Source organism: Theropithecus gelada, chromosome 12 (genome assembly GCF_003255815.1).
Source record: "Theropithecus gelada isolate Dixy chromosome 12, Tgel_1.0, whole genome shotgun sequence".
NCBI classification, from domain to species: domain Eukaryota; kingdom Metazoa; phylum Chordata; class Mammalia; order Primates; family Cercopithecidae; genus Theropithecus; species Theropithecus gelada.
The window spans coordinates 50,256,314-50,273,074 of NC_037680.1; positions in this window are offsets into that span (position 1 = coordinate 50,256,314).

Consider the following 16,761-nt stretch of genomic DNA (forward strand, 5'->3'; position numbering starts at 1 on the left):
GCCACCACGCCCAGCTAATTTTTGTAATTTTTTTTTAGTAGAGACAGGGTTTCGCCATATTGTCCAGGCTGGTCTCGAACTCCTGACCTCGTGATCCACCTGCCTCAGCCTCCCAAAGTGCTGGGATTACAGGCGTGAGCCAACGTTCCTGGCCCATACATCTTTTTAAGCTGCTGTTTTGTGGGAGTTGCATCTGTGCAGTATTACCTACATTTTTCCAACTCTCCACTCCTGATGTCCCCACAATATTGCTACCCCCTCAATTGGCATTGCCGTGCTACTGTCTCATTTGAGGATGCAGTGGATCTGTGTGGGTTTACACTGCACAGAATTTTTTCCTTTCTTCTGATAAAAGGATTCTTATTTTCTTTAGATAACCACTCCTCACCTACACTCTTCTCCATGGGTTGGGTGGGCCAATCACCACCTCTGAGGCTCAGAGCTGGGCGTGTGTCTCAGGTCCAACCAGTCAGGTTATTCCATTCCTCTGGTCACAGTCAATATATTAGAGATAAGCATAGAACCCAGTCAGTCCAATAAGAACCCACCTTAGGGCTTTTTCTGAAACTTCTGGGAAAGAGAAAGGAAGCATTCTTTCTTTAAGGTGGGGAGAATGTAAGCTTGGAGATGCTAGGCCAGCACATGGATAGAACCTGATGAGAGACAAGCTTTCACAGGACAAAGCAGAATCAAGATAGAGGAGTTCCTCATAGGCGCATAGGTTAACAATTGGAAAACTGCTTTATATATTTGTACTAGGGTTGAGTAAATAGGTAAATATATTGTAGATTAAGAAAGCCAGGTTTCTCACTATCAAAGAAAGAAATTAAAATCAGGAAAGGGGGGAAGTCTAGAATGAACCTTGAGATTTGGGGATTAGAATTGGAGGTACCAGTATGAACTCATGGTTTTTCTCCCCAGTATATACCCAGATAGATAATACAGAAATAAATACAGATATATGTATGTGTGCATGTATGCATGGGAAAATACATATATTTGCTAGCCATATCTGCTAAGCAGGCATAGACGCAATGACATCCCAGTAATGATGAGCACACCTACCAGTCAGATCTTGGGTTCTAAATACCATTCTCCAATAAAAAGAACTGGGACTCCTTGGAGAAGTGAATGAATCCATGCCTGGGGTAGAGAAAATATAAAATGAGCCTGTAATATCTCTTGGTGCTGGAAAGTAGGCAAGAGCTCAAAAAAATGATGAAGGCGTATCAGACAGCATAAAAGAGTTCCCCAAAGCAAAACCTGGAACCATTTGAGCAACAAAATAAGTATTGGATTATAATACTTGAATAAAACAAACATTTATGATATCAATAAATTTTATTTTTTCAACAAATAACTGAACAAATCAACAGAAAAGACACAGCTCTTCTTACAGAAAAAATCCAACTAATAAATGCAGAAGAAACGAGGGAAATAGAAAATTACTATTAGAAAAGTATAGTAAGAAATTTTGCAGGCAAGGTACACCAATGGTCTCTAAAATTAGTGGGGAAAATTTTGAGGAGAAATAAGATAGTTACATAGTCTCAAAGTATCTAATTCAAGGTATTTAGTAATGACAAAGGGTATGATAGCTTTCTATTGGAGAAACCCAGCAGACATCACTTAAGGTTAACATTCTCCGTAATATGATATGTTGACATCGTGTACAACCAATTTGATGGCCTCAGAAGCCTATAATAATTCCTAAGATATTCTTAACACAAATGCATAACCTCAGGCTAATCATAAGAAAAGAGTAGACAGGACATTCTACAAAATAACTGGCCACTGCTCTTTAGAAGTGTCAAGGTCATGAAAGGTGGCAAAGATTGAGGAAATGTCATAAAATGGAGGCCACTAAGGAAGCATGACAACTAACAGTGACATGAGACCCTTAACTAGATGCTGGAACAGACTTTAATGGAAAAACTGGTGAAATTTAATATCTGGTTTTATTGTATTGTACCAGTGTTAAGGTCTTAGTTTTGGTCACTGTTTTATTGTCATGCATGACTTTAATGTGAGAGGAGGCTGGGTGCAGGGTATCCAGAAACTTTCTTTACTATTTTGTAGCTTCTCTATAAGTTTTAAATTATTCCAAAAGAGTTTTTTGTTTGTTTGTTTGTTTGTTTTTTTAATGTAGAGGGTGAAAGTAGAGGGTCACTGAAGATTAAAGGGCAAGGAAAAGAAGGAAAGAGACCCAAGGACCTGAAGACATTATATGAGCTTCTGAACCACACTATGATGGCAGCTAATTTACTCCAGGACTTTCTGGTAGTTCCTGGACAAGGGTGCAAATAAAATAAATAAATTCATAAATAAAAAAAAAATAAATTCACTACACTTAACACAATACTAAATTTAGATAAGTATAGTAAATTCATAGGCCATTGAAAAGAAAGAAGGGGAAAAGTGTTCAGCCAGGAAAGCAAATAAGAGCTGCAATTTACAAAATGTTACAATAGTGCCATTAGTATTTTTTTAAATAAAAGTTTGAAATGTTTGTAAATATGCCTCTTCAATTTGCCCAATACTTTTGAATGCCACTTTGGGTTATCAACTGAATTCACTTTTTCCATAAGTAGACCACCTACCTAAATAGTGTTTCTGAGAAATGTAAGAAAACTCAGCCCTAAAACATGATTTTATTGGTCATGCCACAGAACATGAAATTCACTGCATTCATCTCATTTTGGGTTAAGACCTCGGTCTCTTAAAATGTAAATGCTATGGTCTAATCTATAAATATTCATCTCAGTGCTCTCTGAAGGAGTAATATACTATTAACATATTATTAATCATTAGCAACTTAGCCCCAATTTATTAATCAAATTAATTTACGTCCCATGGTAGGGTCTTGGAGGGATGGAACATAGAGTGAGTAATTTTTAATGAATGACTAGAAGAAAGGAAGGGTCTGAAGTCTAAGAGACATGTGCTGACTCTGGGGATCCCATTCAAAGGTACTAGGGGAGAAAAGAAAGAGTAACAGAGAGAAAAGGAGCAAGAGAAAAAACAGCACAGTGTCAACGGCAACCCTGCCAACAATACCTGTTCATAACTACCATTTTCAGGAATAATACAAGCATTCTTTAAGGGACACACAGATCAGGGCCATCACTCAGTTATTCAGGTTGTTCCTGGACAACCTGTTACAAGTAATGACTAAATCCAGCCCAAGATCCCTTTGCCAAGCTGCAAGTCCTGCAGGGGCCTGCAGCTGCCCAGAGCAATGCTTTTCTCTAATCCATGCAAAAGTTTTGCAAGGGCAGCCCTTCACCAAAATTATTTTTAAGACTTTTTTGCCCAAGGAGGAAAAGGGCATGTTGACATTTTCTGGTTATACAATCCTCTTCCACTTTGAGACTGTGACAAGAAACCTCATTGCCTTCCTCCTTGATATGGTTTGGCTGTGTCCCCACCCAAATCTCAGCTTGAATTGTAGCTATAATCCCCATGTGTTATGGGAGTGACCCCATGGAAGGTAATTGAATCATGTTGGGGGGTTTTTCTCATGCTGTTCTTGTGAAAGTGAATAAGTCTTATGAGATCTGTTGGTTTTATAAAGAGCAGTTCCCCTGCACATGCTCTCTTGCCTGCCACCATGTAAGACATGCCTTGGCTCCTCTTTGCCTTTTTCAGTGATTGTGAGGCCTCCCCAGCCACGTGTGACTGAGTCCATTAAACGTCTTTTTCTCTATAAATTACCCAGTCTTATAGCATGAGAACAGACTAATACAGTAAATTGGTACCAGGTAGTGGGGCACTGCTATAAAGATACCCCAAAATGTGGAAGCAACTTTGGAACGGGGTAACAGCCAGAGGTTGGAACAGATTGGAGAGCTCAGAAGACAGGAAAATGTAGGAAAGTTTAGAACTTCCTAGAGACTTGGAGAGCTCGGAAGACAGGAATGTGTGGGAAAGTTTGAAGCTTCCTAGAGACTTGTTGAATGGTTTTGACCAAAATGCTGATAGTGATATGGTCTCAGATGGAGTTGAGGAACTTATTGGGAACTGGAGCAAAGGTAATTCTTGCTATCCTAATTTAGCAAAGAGACTGGCAGCATATTGCCCCTGCCCTAGAGATCCATTAAACTTTGAACTTGAGAGAGATGATTTAGGGTATCTGGCAGAAGAAATTTCTAAGCAGCAAAGCATTCAAGAGGTGACTTGGGTGCTCTTAAAAGCAATCAGTTTGGTTTGGAATTGGAACTTATGTTTAAAAGGGAAACAGAGCATAAAAGTTTGGAAAATGTGCAGCCTGATGATGCAATAGCAAAGAAAAGACCATTTTCTGAGGAGAAATTTAAGCCTGATGCAGAAATTTTGATAAGTAATGAGGAGCCAACTGTTATTCACCAAGACAATGGGGAAAATGTCTCTAGGGCATGTCAGCAGCCCCTCCCATCACAAGCCCAGGGGCCTAGGAGAAAAAAATGATTTTGTGGGCGAGGCCAAGGGCTTGCTTCTTTGTGCAGTCTCAGGATTTGGTCTTATATCTTAGCTGTGGCTAAAAGGGGCCAACATACAGCTTGGGACATTGCTTCAGAGGGTGCAAGCCCCAAGCCTTGCCATTTCCACATGGTGTTGCAGGTGCACAGAAGCCAAGAACTGAGGTTTGAGAACCTCCACCTAGATTTTAGAGGGTGTATGGAAATGCCTGGATGTCTAGGCAGAGGTGTGCTGTAGGGGCAAAGCCCTCTTGGAGAACCTCTGCTAGGGCAGTGCTGAAGGGAAATGTGAGGTGCAAGCCCCCACACAGAGTCCCCATGGGGCACTGCCTAGTGGAGCTATGAGAAGAGGGCCACCATCCTCCAGACCCCAGAATGGTAGATCCGTCAACAGCTTGCTCTGTGTGCCTGGAAAAGCCAGAGACACTCAATGGCCAGCCCATGAAAGCAGCTAGGTAGGGGGCTGTACCCTGCAAAGCCACAGCAGCAGAGCTGTCCAAGACCACAGGAATCCACCTCTTTCATCTGTGTGACCTGGATATGAGACATGGAGTCAAAGGAGATCATTTCAGAGCTTCAAGATTTGACTGCCCTGCTGGGTTTTGGACTGGCATGGGGTCTGTAGCCCCTTCATTTTGGCCAATTTCTCCCATTTGTAATGGGAATATTTATCCAATGCCTGTACCCTCATTGTATATAGGAAATAACTAATTTGCTTTTGATTTTACAGGCTTATAGTGGAAAGGATTTGCCTTATCTCAGATGAGACTTTGTACTATGAACCTTTGAGTTAATGCTGAAATGAGTTAGGACTTTGGGAGACTTTGGGGAAGGCTTAATTGGTTTTGAAATGTGAGAACATGAGATTTGGGAGGTGCCAGGGGTGGAATGATATGGTTTGGCTGTGTCTCCACCCAAATCTCAGCTTGAATTGCAGCTGCCATAATCCCCACATGTCGTGGGAGGGACTCAGTGGGAGGTAATTGAATCATAGTGTTGGGTTTTTCTCCTTCTGTTCTCATGATAGTGAAGAAGTCTCATGAGATCTGATGGTTTTATAAAGGGTAGTTCTCCTGCACATGCTCGCTTGCCTGCCACCATGTAAGATGTGCCTTTGCTCCTCCATCACCTTCCGCCAAGATTGTGAGGCCTCCCCAGCCACGTGGAACTGTGAGTCCATTAAATGTCTTTTCTTAATAAATTACCCAGTCTCGGGTATTTCTTCATAGCAGTATGAAGATGGACTAATACATGCCTTAACTGTATATGCAGGCTACTGTCACCCCATCACCCTCTTGGTACTCAGGCCTGTTTTGAAGGTGGCAGAATGCAGAGCACAGAAGGCTCTCTAGCTCAGGAAAGAGCTTTAAAGCAGTCATCAAATTACCTCCAATGACAGAGCTACTGGTGCAAACTCTACTGATAATTTTTGTGCATATTGATATATTGTTTAGGGTGGTTAAAAGTAAAGGACAATGGAAGAAAGAATCTGGCTGGAATACTACTCAATAAAAAAATCAAAACTAAAACATTGTTGTCCCCTGCTAAGTTACTTACTGCAAGAAAGGCTAGAGTCAAAGTTAGGGAAATTAAAATAAGGTATTTCTTCCTACTGCTTTCAGGACAATGTTAACTGCTTCTGGCATATTTTGACCAGGAGAAAGTAGTAAATTAGCACAGTTTTCTCTTTAGAGCAGTGTGGATATATTAGTTCCTCCTATCATTTCACTAATACAGAGGCTCAAAGAAAATCCCACTGGCCTTAGAGAACATTACCAGGGGATGATAACCAGCAAATGCTTGGTTTTTCCCAACCTCTTTTCTGCAGCTTTTCTCTGGCTAGTAGTTGAAGGTGAGCCTTAGTTTAGGTCAGTGGTTATCTGGTGTCCTCCCAAGATTACTGCCACCCCCAGAGAGCACGATGCACTTGTAGTGAGCCTGAATGAGAGCCCAATTTCCTCTCAGCTAAGCTTCAGAGGAAGCTTAGCAACCTTGACAAGCACTTACCTCCTTGGTTTTTTCTTCCAATTTTCCCAAAGACATAACACAGGTGTTAAATATAGATAAGGCAGCCACATAGGGGACATTAACTTGAGGTACCATCTGCTCTTAGCTCTGCCTCCCAAAGTCTGCTGCTGCCCAAAATGTTTGATTTGGATGAAGGTATCATGTCTCCAGAGGGTCTGATGCAAGCATATTACTTTAGAGGAATAGCACACCGTTAGCCCTTCCCTCAATCATGCAACAAATACTTATGGACTATCCACTCTACTGAAACAGGTTCTCTCTGCCAAGCCTGAGGAATTAGTGCTAGGCAAAATAGAGACATTGAGTTTCCTGTCTAGTTTGCCATTCTTGCCTAACCGACTCTTCATCTTTGGCTTTTATCACCCCTCTGGGAAGTCTTCCATGAGCCCTACCTCTGGCTTGAGGAACTTCTCTTCTATTCTCCTATAACATTCAGTACATAAGCCATGGCACTTAGCACTCAAAAGGAACTCCGAGTTCCCAGGATTTCAAAGGAGGACAAAGATTAGTTTGCGCATCTCAAAATCTCCTGTCATTTTCATTTCAGTTGTAAAATATCACATAAAATAACTCTCAAAACATCATTCTTAAGCACTACTCAAAGGAAAGAAAAATTGATATGCAGTGCACAAAATCTGGAAAAATAAAGTCTATACTGCTCATAATGGTAAACGCAGTTGTGGGTCATGAATCTGATCTAAATCACTGAAATCCATAAACAGTGATAACTTGCTTATAAAACAACTCTTGCGAGACTTTCCATAGGAAACCTTAGAAGGTAATGAAACAGCAGCTAATTAACTCTGGTAAAGCCTTGATAGGTTCTGCTTTATTATCTTAATTAGGAATATCATGAACACTGTCCTCACAGCACAGACACAATTGTCTTCCTCACCCAGCTTTCCACTCCTGACGGGCAAAGACCTAGAGCTCTTCTTGCCACCAGACTTTAATAGCCCAGATTTTGTCTTTGAGTTTTACAATGTACCTTCTTACAACTTCCTGCCTGTTCTTGGGTCACCAGATGGAATGATTTTGGCAAGCAGGCCCTATCATTGAGAATTAAGATTGTGCAGGGGCCAAGTCCTATGTTCAAAATTTTAAAACCAGACCTAAAAATCATAGCGAAAGATGTAAAACCAAAGTGAAACTAAAGTAGAGGGGGGAAAAATTATCAAACAGACTCAGAAAACCTTTTCATGTTTAGTTTCTCTCATAAAATATAGAGTTTTGGGGAAAATCACAGTATCTTGCATTCAGAAAGTGGTTTTTTGTTGTTTTTTTTTTGAGTCAGGGTCTTGCTGTATCACCCAGGCTGGAATGTAGTCGTGCGATCTTGGCTCACTGCAACCTCCACCTTCTGGGCTCAAGCCATCCTCCTACCTTAGCCTGCCAAGTAACTGGGTGGGACTACAGACATGCACCACCATGCCTGGCTAATTTTTTTTTTTGTTTTGTTTTGTTTTGTTTTTTTGAGACAGAGTTTTGCTCTGTTGGACAGGCTGGAGTGCAGTGGCACCATCTTGGCTCACTGCAACCTCCAACTCCCAGACTCAAGCAATTCTCCTGCCTCAGCCTCCCGAGTAGCTGGGATTATAGGCATATGTCACCACACCTGGCTAATTTTTGTATTTTTAGTAGAGATGGGGTTGCACCATGTTGGCCAGGCTGGTCTCGAACTCCTGACCTCAGGTAATCTGCCCACCTCAGCCTCCCAAAATGCTGGGATTACAGGAGTGAGTCACCTTGCCTGGTCACACCTGGCTAATTTTAAAAAAATTTTTTTTAGAGACAGAGTTTCTCCATGTTGCCCACACTGGTCTCAAACTCCTGAGCTCAAGTGATCCTCCCATCTTGGCCTCCCAAAGTGCTGGGATTACAGGCATGAGCCACTGTGCCCGGCCCAGAAAGCCTTTTGTACTGTTTCTGTTCTTCGCGTTGAAAAAAGAAAAGAAAAGAAAAGAAAAGAAAAAAACCCTGATGGTCTTGGCCCATGTTCCCAGGTTTCCCAGACCCATTAGCCATTCTGTATTACCTTGGCATTTATGATCATCTTGAGCTCATGACAAAAGCAGAGAGGCAAATATTCAACATGGTAAAACACTTGCTAAGTAATGACAAATACCATTTGCACATCTCCAAATGGAGCTAATTTTGACAAGATAAAATAACTGAGTATGTAGGCTTCATAACGACACATGTGATTTCACAAAATATTTCAAAGGAAGGTAGAAAAATTCACCAATTACTAACAAAAACATATTATACTCAACTCATGGAGAGAATTGAAAAAAAAAAAGATTAAAGACACTAACTAAAACATATTAAGAGGCATTGTAGCCAGTGTAAAGTTAGAGGTGAATCTATGGAAACTTTGCTTTCTCTGGATTTTCCGCCAATCTTCTTTTCAATACTTACTCTGTTGACAGTATCTTTTAATGCCTAAGAACTGCTTTAATAATCTTGAAACAGGAAAAATAACTAGCATATGCTTGTAACAAAAGGTGTGTAGACATTGATGCTATAATTATACATCATAATAAAGGATATAATTCAATGTCCTAGAAGACAGCTTGCCTAAAAACATGTAGGAGATGATTTGGGACATCTTCAGGGACATAGCAATTTGGTAGTTGGAAAATAATTTAGGCAGCAAGCAATGTGGTCTGCTTACCCAAACCACAGAACAAATGTAATTAAAAGGAGGAATGGAAAATATTGTGGGTTTGACTTAAAAAAATTGGTTAGGAACTAGGAACTTTTTCTGACTATAATCTTCTCTTGTTACAAATGTAAGCATAGGGAAGCACTGATGCAAATAACATGATCCATCCAAACCCTTCCTTTTAACCACCTGGTATGCAGACAAAAAAGAAAGACAGAGGTAAGTCTAGAACATAAGGCTGGTACATTTAGGTTCCTTTTTAATAAAACCTCATACTAGGTTCTGTGATTTAACATGCAAGAAAAAGAAGAAAAGAAAAAGACTTTTGAGGTTAACATTAAAAAAGAAAGAATAGTGTCAAACAAAACACAATACTCCTCTTCCTTTTCTGCTACCATTGGGTTGCTGGAAAAATACTAGAGGAGATATATGACAGAGTGCTAGAGAAAGCCTCATACCCTATAGTTTAATTTTTTTTTTTCTTTTTTTGAGACAAGGTCTCACTCCTGTTGCCCTTGCTGGAGTGCAGTGGTATGATCATGGCTCACTCCAGCCTCCACCTCCATTGCTCACGTGATCCTCCCACCTCAGCCTCCCAAGAGGGTGGGACTACAGGTACTCGCCACTATGCCCAGCTAATTTCTTGGTTTTTTTTTTTTTTTTTTTTTTTAGTAGAGATGGGGTTTCACTGTATTGCCCAAGCTGGTCTTGAACTTCTGGGCTCAAGAAATCCTCCCGCCTCGGCCTCCCAAAATGTTAGGATTATGGGCGTGAGCCACTGCACCCAGTCCCTGTACTATCATTTATTCTACTTGGCATTTCTTCCGAAAGTTCAAAATTTACCTGACACTTACCAGTTAACACAAGAATATAATCCCAAGGTCTTGAAAAAAATAATAATGTCAGCATAACAAGTAATACTTGTTTGTATTTTACTGTCTACCACCACCAGTGCTGTACTCAAAACTAGGGGAATCAGTTATCTTTCTTTTTTTAAGGTCAGGTTCCCCAAGAGGAGGTAAGTGAGGTGGAAAGTATATAAGAACCAAAGGGGCCCTGGCTACCCAGGTGCAGTGGTGTGCACCTACAGTCCTAGCTTGAGCTCAGGAGTTCAAGGCTGCAGTGAGCTTCAATCACACCACTGCACTCCAGCCTGGCCAACAGAGTGAAGGCCCATCTCAAAAAGGCCCTGGTTGCCTACATGCAAGTCAGGAGCAAGTGGGATACTGAGCAGATTGTGCAGATGTGCAGAATGGTTCTTTGCTTTGAGCTCAGGTTGCCTATTGCAACCAATTCATGTTCCTCCCATGTTTCTTCTAGGATGGGAATTGAGAATAGATCCACTGTCTATCCTACTAGGGGCCCTTTCTGCTCTACGAGGCACAGTTTGTCTTCCCAATGGACATTTTGCTAGGTAGGACTACCCCTCTCCTGGTGCACCAAAGGTGCACTAGAAGCAGTTGAGGCAGAAGGAATAGGATGAAGTGTCAACATAGCCATCAGGCATAGAAGGTGCAGTGCCTAGGCTCACAACACATTTAGGGGTCCATGAACATGTTTTTAATTTCTTTTAAGATCAGGAGAGTAATGAATCCAGCAATCCCATTCCTAGGTATATACCCAAAAGAATTGAAAACAGGCATTCAAACAAGTATTTGTACGTGAATGTTCACAGCAGCACTGTATTAGTCTGTTCTCATGCTGCTGATAAAGACATACCCGAGACTGGGTAATTTATAAAGGACAGAGGTTTAATTGACTCACAGTTCCACATGGCTGGGGAGGCCTCACAATTAAAGTGGAAGACAAAGGAAAAACAAAGGCACATCTTACATGGTGGTTGGCCAAAAACAAAAAAAAGAAAATAGAGGTTGTTCAGGGGAGCTCTTGTTTATAAAACCATCAGATCTTGTGAGACATGTTCACTACCACGAGAACAGCACAGGAAAGACCCGCCCCCATGATTCAATTACCTCCCACGGAGTCCCACCCACAACATGTGGGAATTATGGGAGTTACAATTCAAGATGAGATTTGAGTGGGGACATAGCCAAACCATATCGAGCACTACTCATAATAGCAAAAAGATGGGGAAAAAAACACAAGTGTCCATCACTGATGAGTGGGTAAACAAAATGTGGTAAATACATACAATGGAACATTATTCAACCATAAGAAGGAATTAATTACTAGTACATGTTACAATGTGAATGAACCTTGAAAACATTACACTAAGATTCCAGACACAAAAGGCTACATATTGTATGATTCCATTTATATGAAACATCTAGAACAAGCAAATCCATAGAGACAGAAGACAGATTAACGGTTCTCAGGGGTTGGGAGAGGGGCTTATGGGGACATGTCTGCTTAATGGGCACAGGATTTTCTTTGAGTTAATGTTTTGGAAGTAGGTAGAGGTAGTGATTGCACAATATTGTCAGTGTATGAAATGCCACTCAATTGTACGCTTTAAGATGGTTAGTGGTACAGCATGGTGATTATGGTTAATAACGTATTGTATACTTGAAAATTTCTAACATACTAGATTTTAAGTGTTCTTGACACAGAATAAGCATGTGAAGTAATGCATATGTTCATTGGCTTGATTTAGCCATTACACAATGTGTAAGTATATATTTCAAAATATGCTGTACATCATAAGTATGCAAAATTCTTGTCAATTAAAAATTTTTAATGCTAATGGTTCATTTATTTATGTAAATTTCTCAATAAAAAAGAAACCAACCTAGATTATATTCATCTTTGTACCAATATAGTCATAATTAAAAAATATATATTTATGAAGAGGTCTATAAGGCAAAAGTGCCTAGGACCTATGAAAGTCGTAATGCAGCCCTAACCGAGTGCACAGGATGCAGAGACAAGCAGAATGAACCTGAGCCATCTGAGTGAGAAAGGGTAGTTGGTCAGAGCACAGCAAGTAAGGGACAGGCTCACGTGTGTGGAGGCTGGGGAAGCCGGCAGAGGCCCAGCCAGGCATGGCAAAGCCTCGGGATGCTAGGTGAACTGCCAATAAAGAGTTTTAAGGAGACTGATATTTTCAAAGATCACTCTGGGCTGCTGATTGGAGTGTGGACTAGTCAGAGTCAGGAAGAATGGTTACGAGGAGCCCAAATTCCAGGATACTGCTGTAATCCAAGCAAAAAATGATGGCTCTTGCTCGGATGCTGGTAGAGGAGATGTAGAGAGATGCATGGCTTTGAGACACTTGGACAATCAACAAGATCACTATGGGGAATGGGAAGGAGAGGGCGTCAACATTAACATTCCCCTTTCTGGCATGAGCATCGAGAAGCATATGGTGTTATTCATTGAGACAAATACTGAAGGTCCAGGGTTAGGGGTAGACATTCAGAAATTGAATTCTGAACACATGAAGTTTGAGGTACCTGTGGAAGTTCCAAAGCAGGGGCCAAATAGGTAATTCAATATTTTACCTGCAACTCAATTGAGGAGTGGAGTGAAGATGGAAAACTTGGGAGTTGCCCATGTCTGGAGTAAAAGGAAATCCCCAGAACAAATGAGATCATCCAGTAAAAGAGTGCAGAGTGAGAAGAGAAATCAGCTCAGGATCAAGCCTGGGGAAAATTCGATATTTAAGGGCCATGTACAAGAAGAAAAGCTAGCAAAGGAGAGAGAGAAGTGGAAAGAGGAAGAAGGAAACAGCTGCGCCATGGGTAGATATCAGGAAAGAGTCCACTTCAAGAAATGGAGAACAACCAACTGATGTGAACACTGAGGTCAGGCAGTATGTGAATCTTTAAATGTTACATGGGTTAGTGACAAGGAGGTCACTGTTGACCTTTTCAAGACCATCTTCAGTGAAGTGAAGGAGCAGAATAACTCAAATGGGAGTTATTCGAGAAGAGTGGGGGAAAAGGAAGTGAAAAGTGTGTGGGCAACTCTTTCAAGAACCTGTGAGTGAGGAGGTGACAATGAGACAAGCCAAACCCCCACTTCACTCACCTAGCTGCCTGCCCATGGGGCAATAGGGAAACTAAAGGAGAAGTAACTGCCAAAAGCAAAGGAGTTAGCAACCTGATGCTGCTAATTCTTAGAGCTCAATGACAAGCAAGGCCTAGGTCCTTCTGCAGCTGGTTGCCTGACAGTCTAGCAAGTTGATAGAACCCATGCCGTGATCCTGTTAATTTTATGACTGTTTGCAAAGGGACAGTTTTCTCTGCCCTTGTAGAGCAAAACCAGGGAGAAATTTAAGTTTGCAGTTTGCTCCCCACCAGATCTCACCGTTGTTGTGGGGAAAAGTCCTCAAGAACAAAGAAGGTGCAATCACACTGGGTCAGAGTCCAAAAATCCAGCTTCAAATAATGTTAAGACTGTATACCACCTTTGGTGGTTAAGTACAGAGTGTTAAAAGAGGTCACTCAGCACTGGCGCTGCAGGCTGAGTCCAGCCCCATGATGCTCCCACACATTCTAAGACACCTTTTCTCCACAGCCATAGCTGTTAATGGCTCACTTCTTTCCTCCAAGGCTTTGCCCTCTGTGTCCTAAGTTTAAATTCCAGGACAGAGAAATATCTCAAAAAACCGTCCCTTTATCCTTTGCCAATTGAAAAAGAAACCAGCCCAGCAGCAACGAGATTAGGTAACACAAGACCTTGGTTCTGGGTGGTGTTCACACCTACTATCGCTTTTGCTGTGCATCATCAGTCAAATAATGATTTATAGGGCAGAATATTGCTTTAAAAAGTTGGTTTTGGCCAGGCGCAGTGGCTCACGCCTGTAATCCCAGCACTTTGGGAGGCCGAGGTGGGCGGATCACGAGGTCAGGAGATCGAAACATGGTGAAATCCCATCTCTACTAAAAATACAAAAAATTAGCTGGGCATGGTGGCATGTGCCTGTAGTCCCAGCTACTGCAGAGGCTGAGGCAGAAGAACTGCTTGAATCTGGGAGGTGGAGATTGCAGTGAGCCAAGATCACGCCACTGCACTCAGCCTGGGTGAGAGAGAGAGAGACTCTGTCCCAAAAACAACAACAACAACAAAAACAGTTGGTTTTGTGCATATGTTGCTGCCTCATACTTTCTAGTCTCCATTTCAGGGTTGACTCACTGTCTCCAATATTGGAGTAGATTTCAGGAACACTTTGGTTAGAAAGATACATTCCTATCATCGACTTTTCTTAGTTTTTTCCTGCCCTGAATTTGGCTTATCAAGTGAGCCTCAAGCTTAACACTAGAGCCTGAGCAAGTAAGGCCCTATGTTCTTTCTTTGAAAGTCATAAAAGGTTTATTAGGTCTCCTCATGAATCTAACCGTGCCAAGTAGACAAGGCCTACATGCAGGCTCTCCTAGGCTTGGGGCATGGTGCTCCAGATGTCACATCTGTGGATATTTAGCAGAGTTATACTGTAGCTTAGAGGATCATGTTTAAGGAAAAACAAAAGACAAAAAAAGTAGCCCTTCCCTAACATTGAAATAAAAGGAATATGTTGTTATAATGAAAAAAGTGTAAGAAACTAGAGAAACCAGATAGATTTTTTTTTTTAAGTCAGAAAGGTGATTATAGTCAGAATGTCATCAGCTTCTCTTACTATAACCTTCAGGTTAGAAATTATGAAATGATCATTTCATCTTGAGTATCGGGTATACAACATGCACTCAAATGTTTGTTGAACAAATAAATGCCATCAATCCTGTTTTAGGTTGTATGAAAACAGCTGTGATACTTGAGATAATCACACAGGATTTGAAGCCAGAAAATCTGGAGTCCATATTCTGACATCTACTAGCTGTGTGTTTTTGAGTGATACTCTGGCCCGCTAAGCCTTAACTACAAATGGAGATAATGCCTATTCCACCTATCTCACCATGTTATAAGAATTGAATAATGTTATAGTTGCATGTGAGAAAGAAAAGTAAATAGTAATCAGAATCAGGACAGAGATGTCTGGCACCACCACTTCTGTTTAACATTAAGCTGTTGATTAAAAGTAGAGGCATAAGACTTGGAAATGAAGAGACAAACATTTTCTTATTTGAGGACAACATGACGGTCTCCATAGAAAGTCAATAGGATCTACAGGCAAACCATTAGAATATCAAAAGAATTATGTAAGATTATTAGACAAAATCATTTTATAAAAATCAATAGCATTTATATACTCCAGCATTGATCAATTTAACATTTAAGAAGCCTATCCTCCAAAGCAACAACAAAAACATAAGCTACATAGGAATCAGTGCAATAAAGGATGTGTAAGGATTTTCAAAGAGACAATAATTTATTTTTTAAAACCATTAAATACTTGAATTAATGGAGAGATACAGAATGATCATGGATAGAAAGATAACATTCTTTTCCCAAATTAATCTATAGATTCAGTGTAATTCTAATCAAAAATCTTAACCTGATTGTTTAATTCTACGTAATCATTTAATCCTAAAGTTCACAGAAAGAGCCAGGGGTGAAGAACAGTCAAAACCATTTTGAAATACAGAGAAGGGTGGGCAGAGGAGACTTCCTTACCGGATATCAAGAATTTAGGATAAATGACAGAGAAGGCATTACAATCAGCAGGGAAACACTGGACTATTCAATAAACTGCTAAGACAACTGATTATCAATACGGAAAATAATGGACTTCATGCCATAAACAAAAGTAATTTCAAAGCAAATTAACAAGATAAATGGAAAGGCAAAATCATAAAATTTTTAGAGAAAAATTTGTATGACAGTAGGTAAAGAATTTCTTCAGAAAGACAGAAAAGCCACAATTCAGATACAATAAAACTTCTGCAAAACAACACACACAAAACATAAACAAAATTAAAAGATAAGCCTTAGACTGAGAAAAGATACTATCAGCATATATGTCTCTAAAATATATATAATATACATATAAAATAATATGTACCTGGGATTTATTAACAATGTTTAAAGATCAATGCAAAAATTGCAAATAACCCCAAAAAGCAAGAAGGCAAAGGATTCAAACAGGTGACTCCCATCAGAGGAAAATGGATTATGAACTTGTAAAAATATGCTCAACCTCATGATAATATAGAAAAATTAGAATTAAAGTCCTGAGTTACCATTTCACATCCAGCAACCCATCATGTGCAGTAGTAGCCTATATCCCCAGTTCTCGGATAAAATGAACAGCAGGGAAACAGTTGGATTTAAGCCTTTTTTTTTTTTTTTTTCTGAGACAAAATCTCTCTGTCGCCCAGGCTGGAGTGCAGTGGTGAGATCTCAGCTCACTGCAACCAACGCCTCCTGGGTTCAAGCGATTCTCGTGCCTCAGCTTCTGAGTAGCTGGAATTACAGACATGCGCCACCACCCCCAGCTAATTTTGTACTTTTTATACAGACAGGTTTTCACCATGTTGGCCAGCTGGTCTCAAACTCCTGACCTCAAGCAATCCGCCTGACTCAGCTTCCCAAAGTGCTGGGACCACAGGCGTGAGCCACTGCCCCACGCCAAGCCTTCTTTTCAATATTCAACTCAAGAGAGCTGTCTACTATGTGAGAAGACCACCTACAGTAAGAGACTATGAGGAGTACCACACCTGGGCAGGGCTTGACTGAGAGCTAGAAGGTGGAACCACTGAGAAAAACATGCAT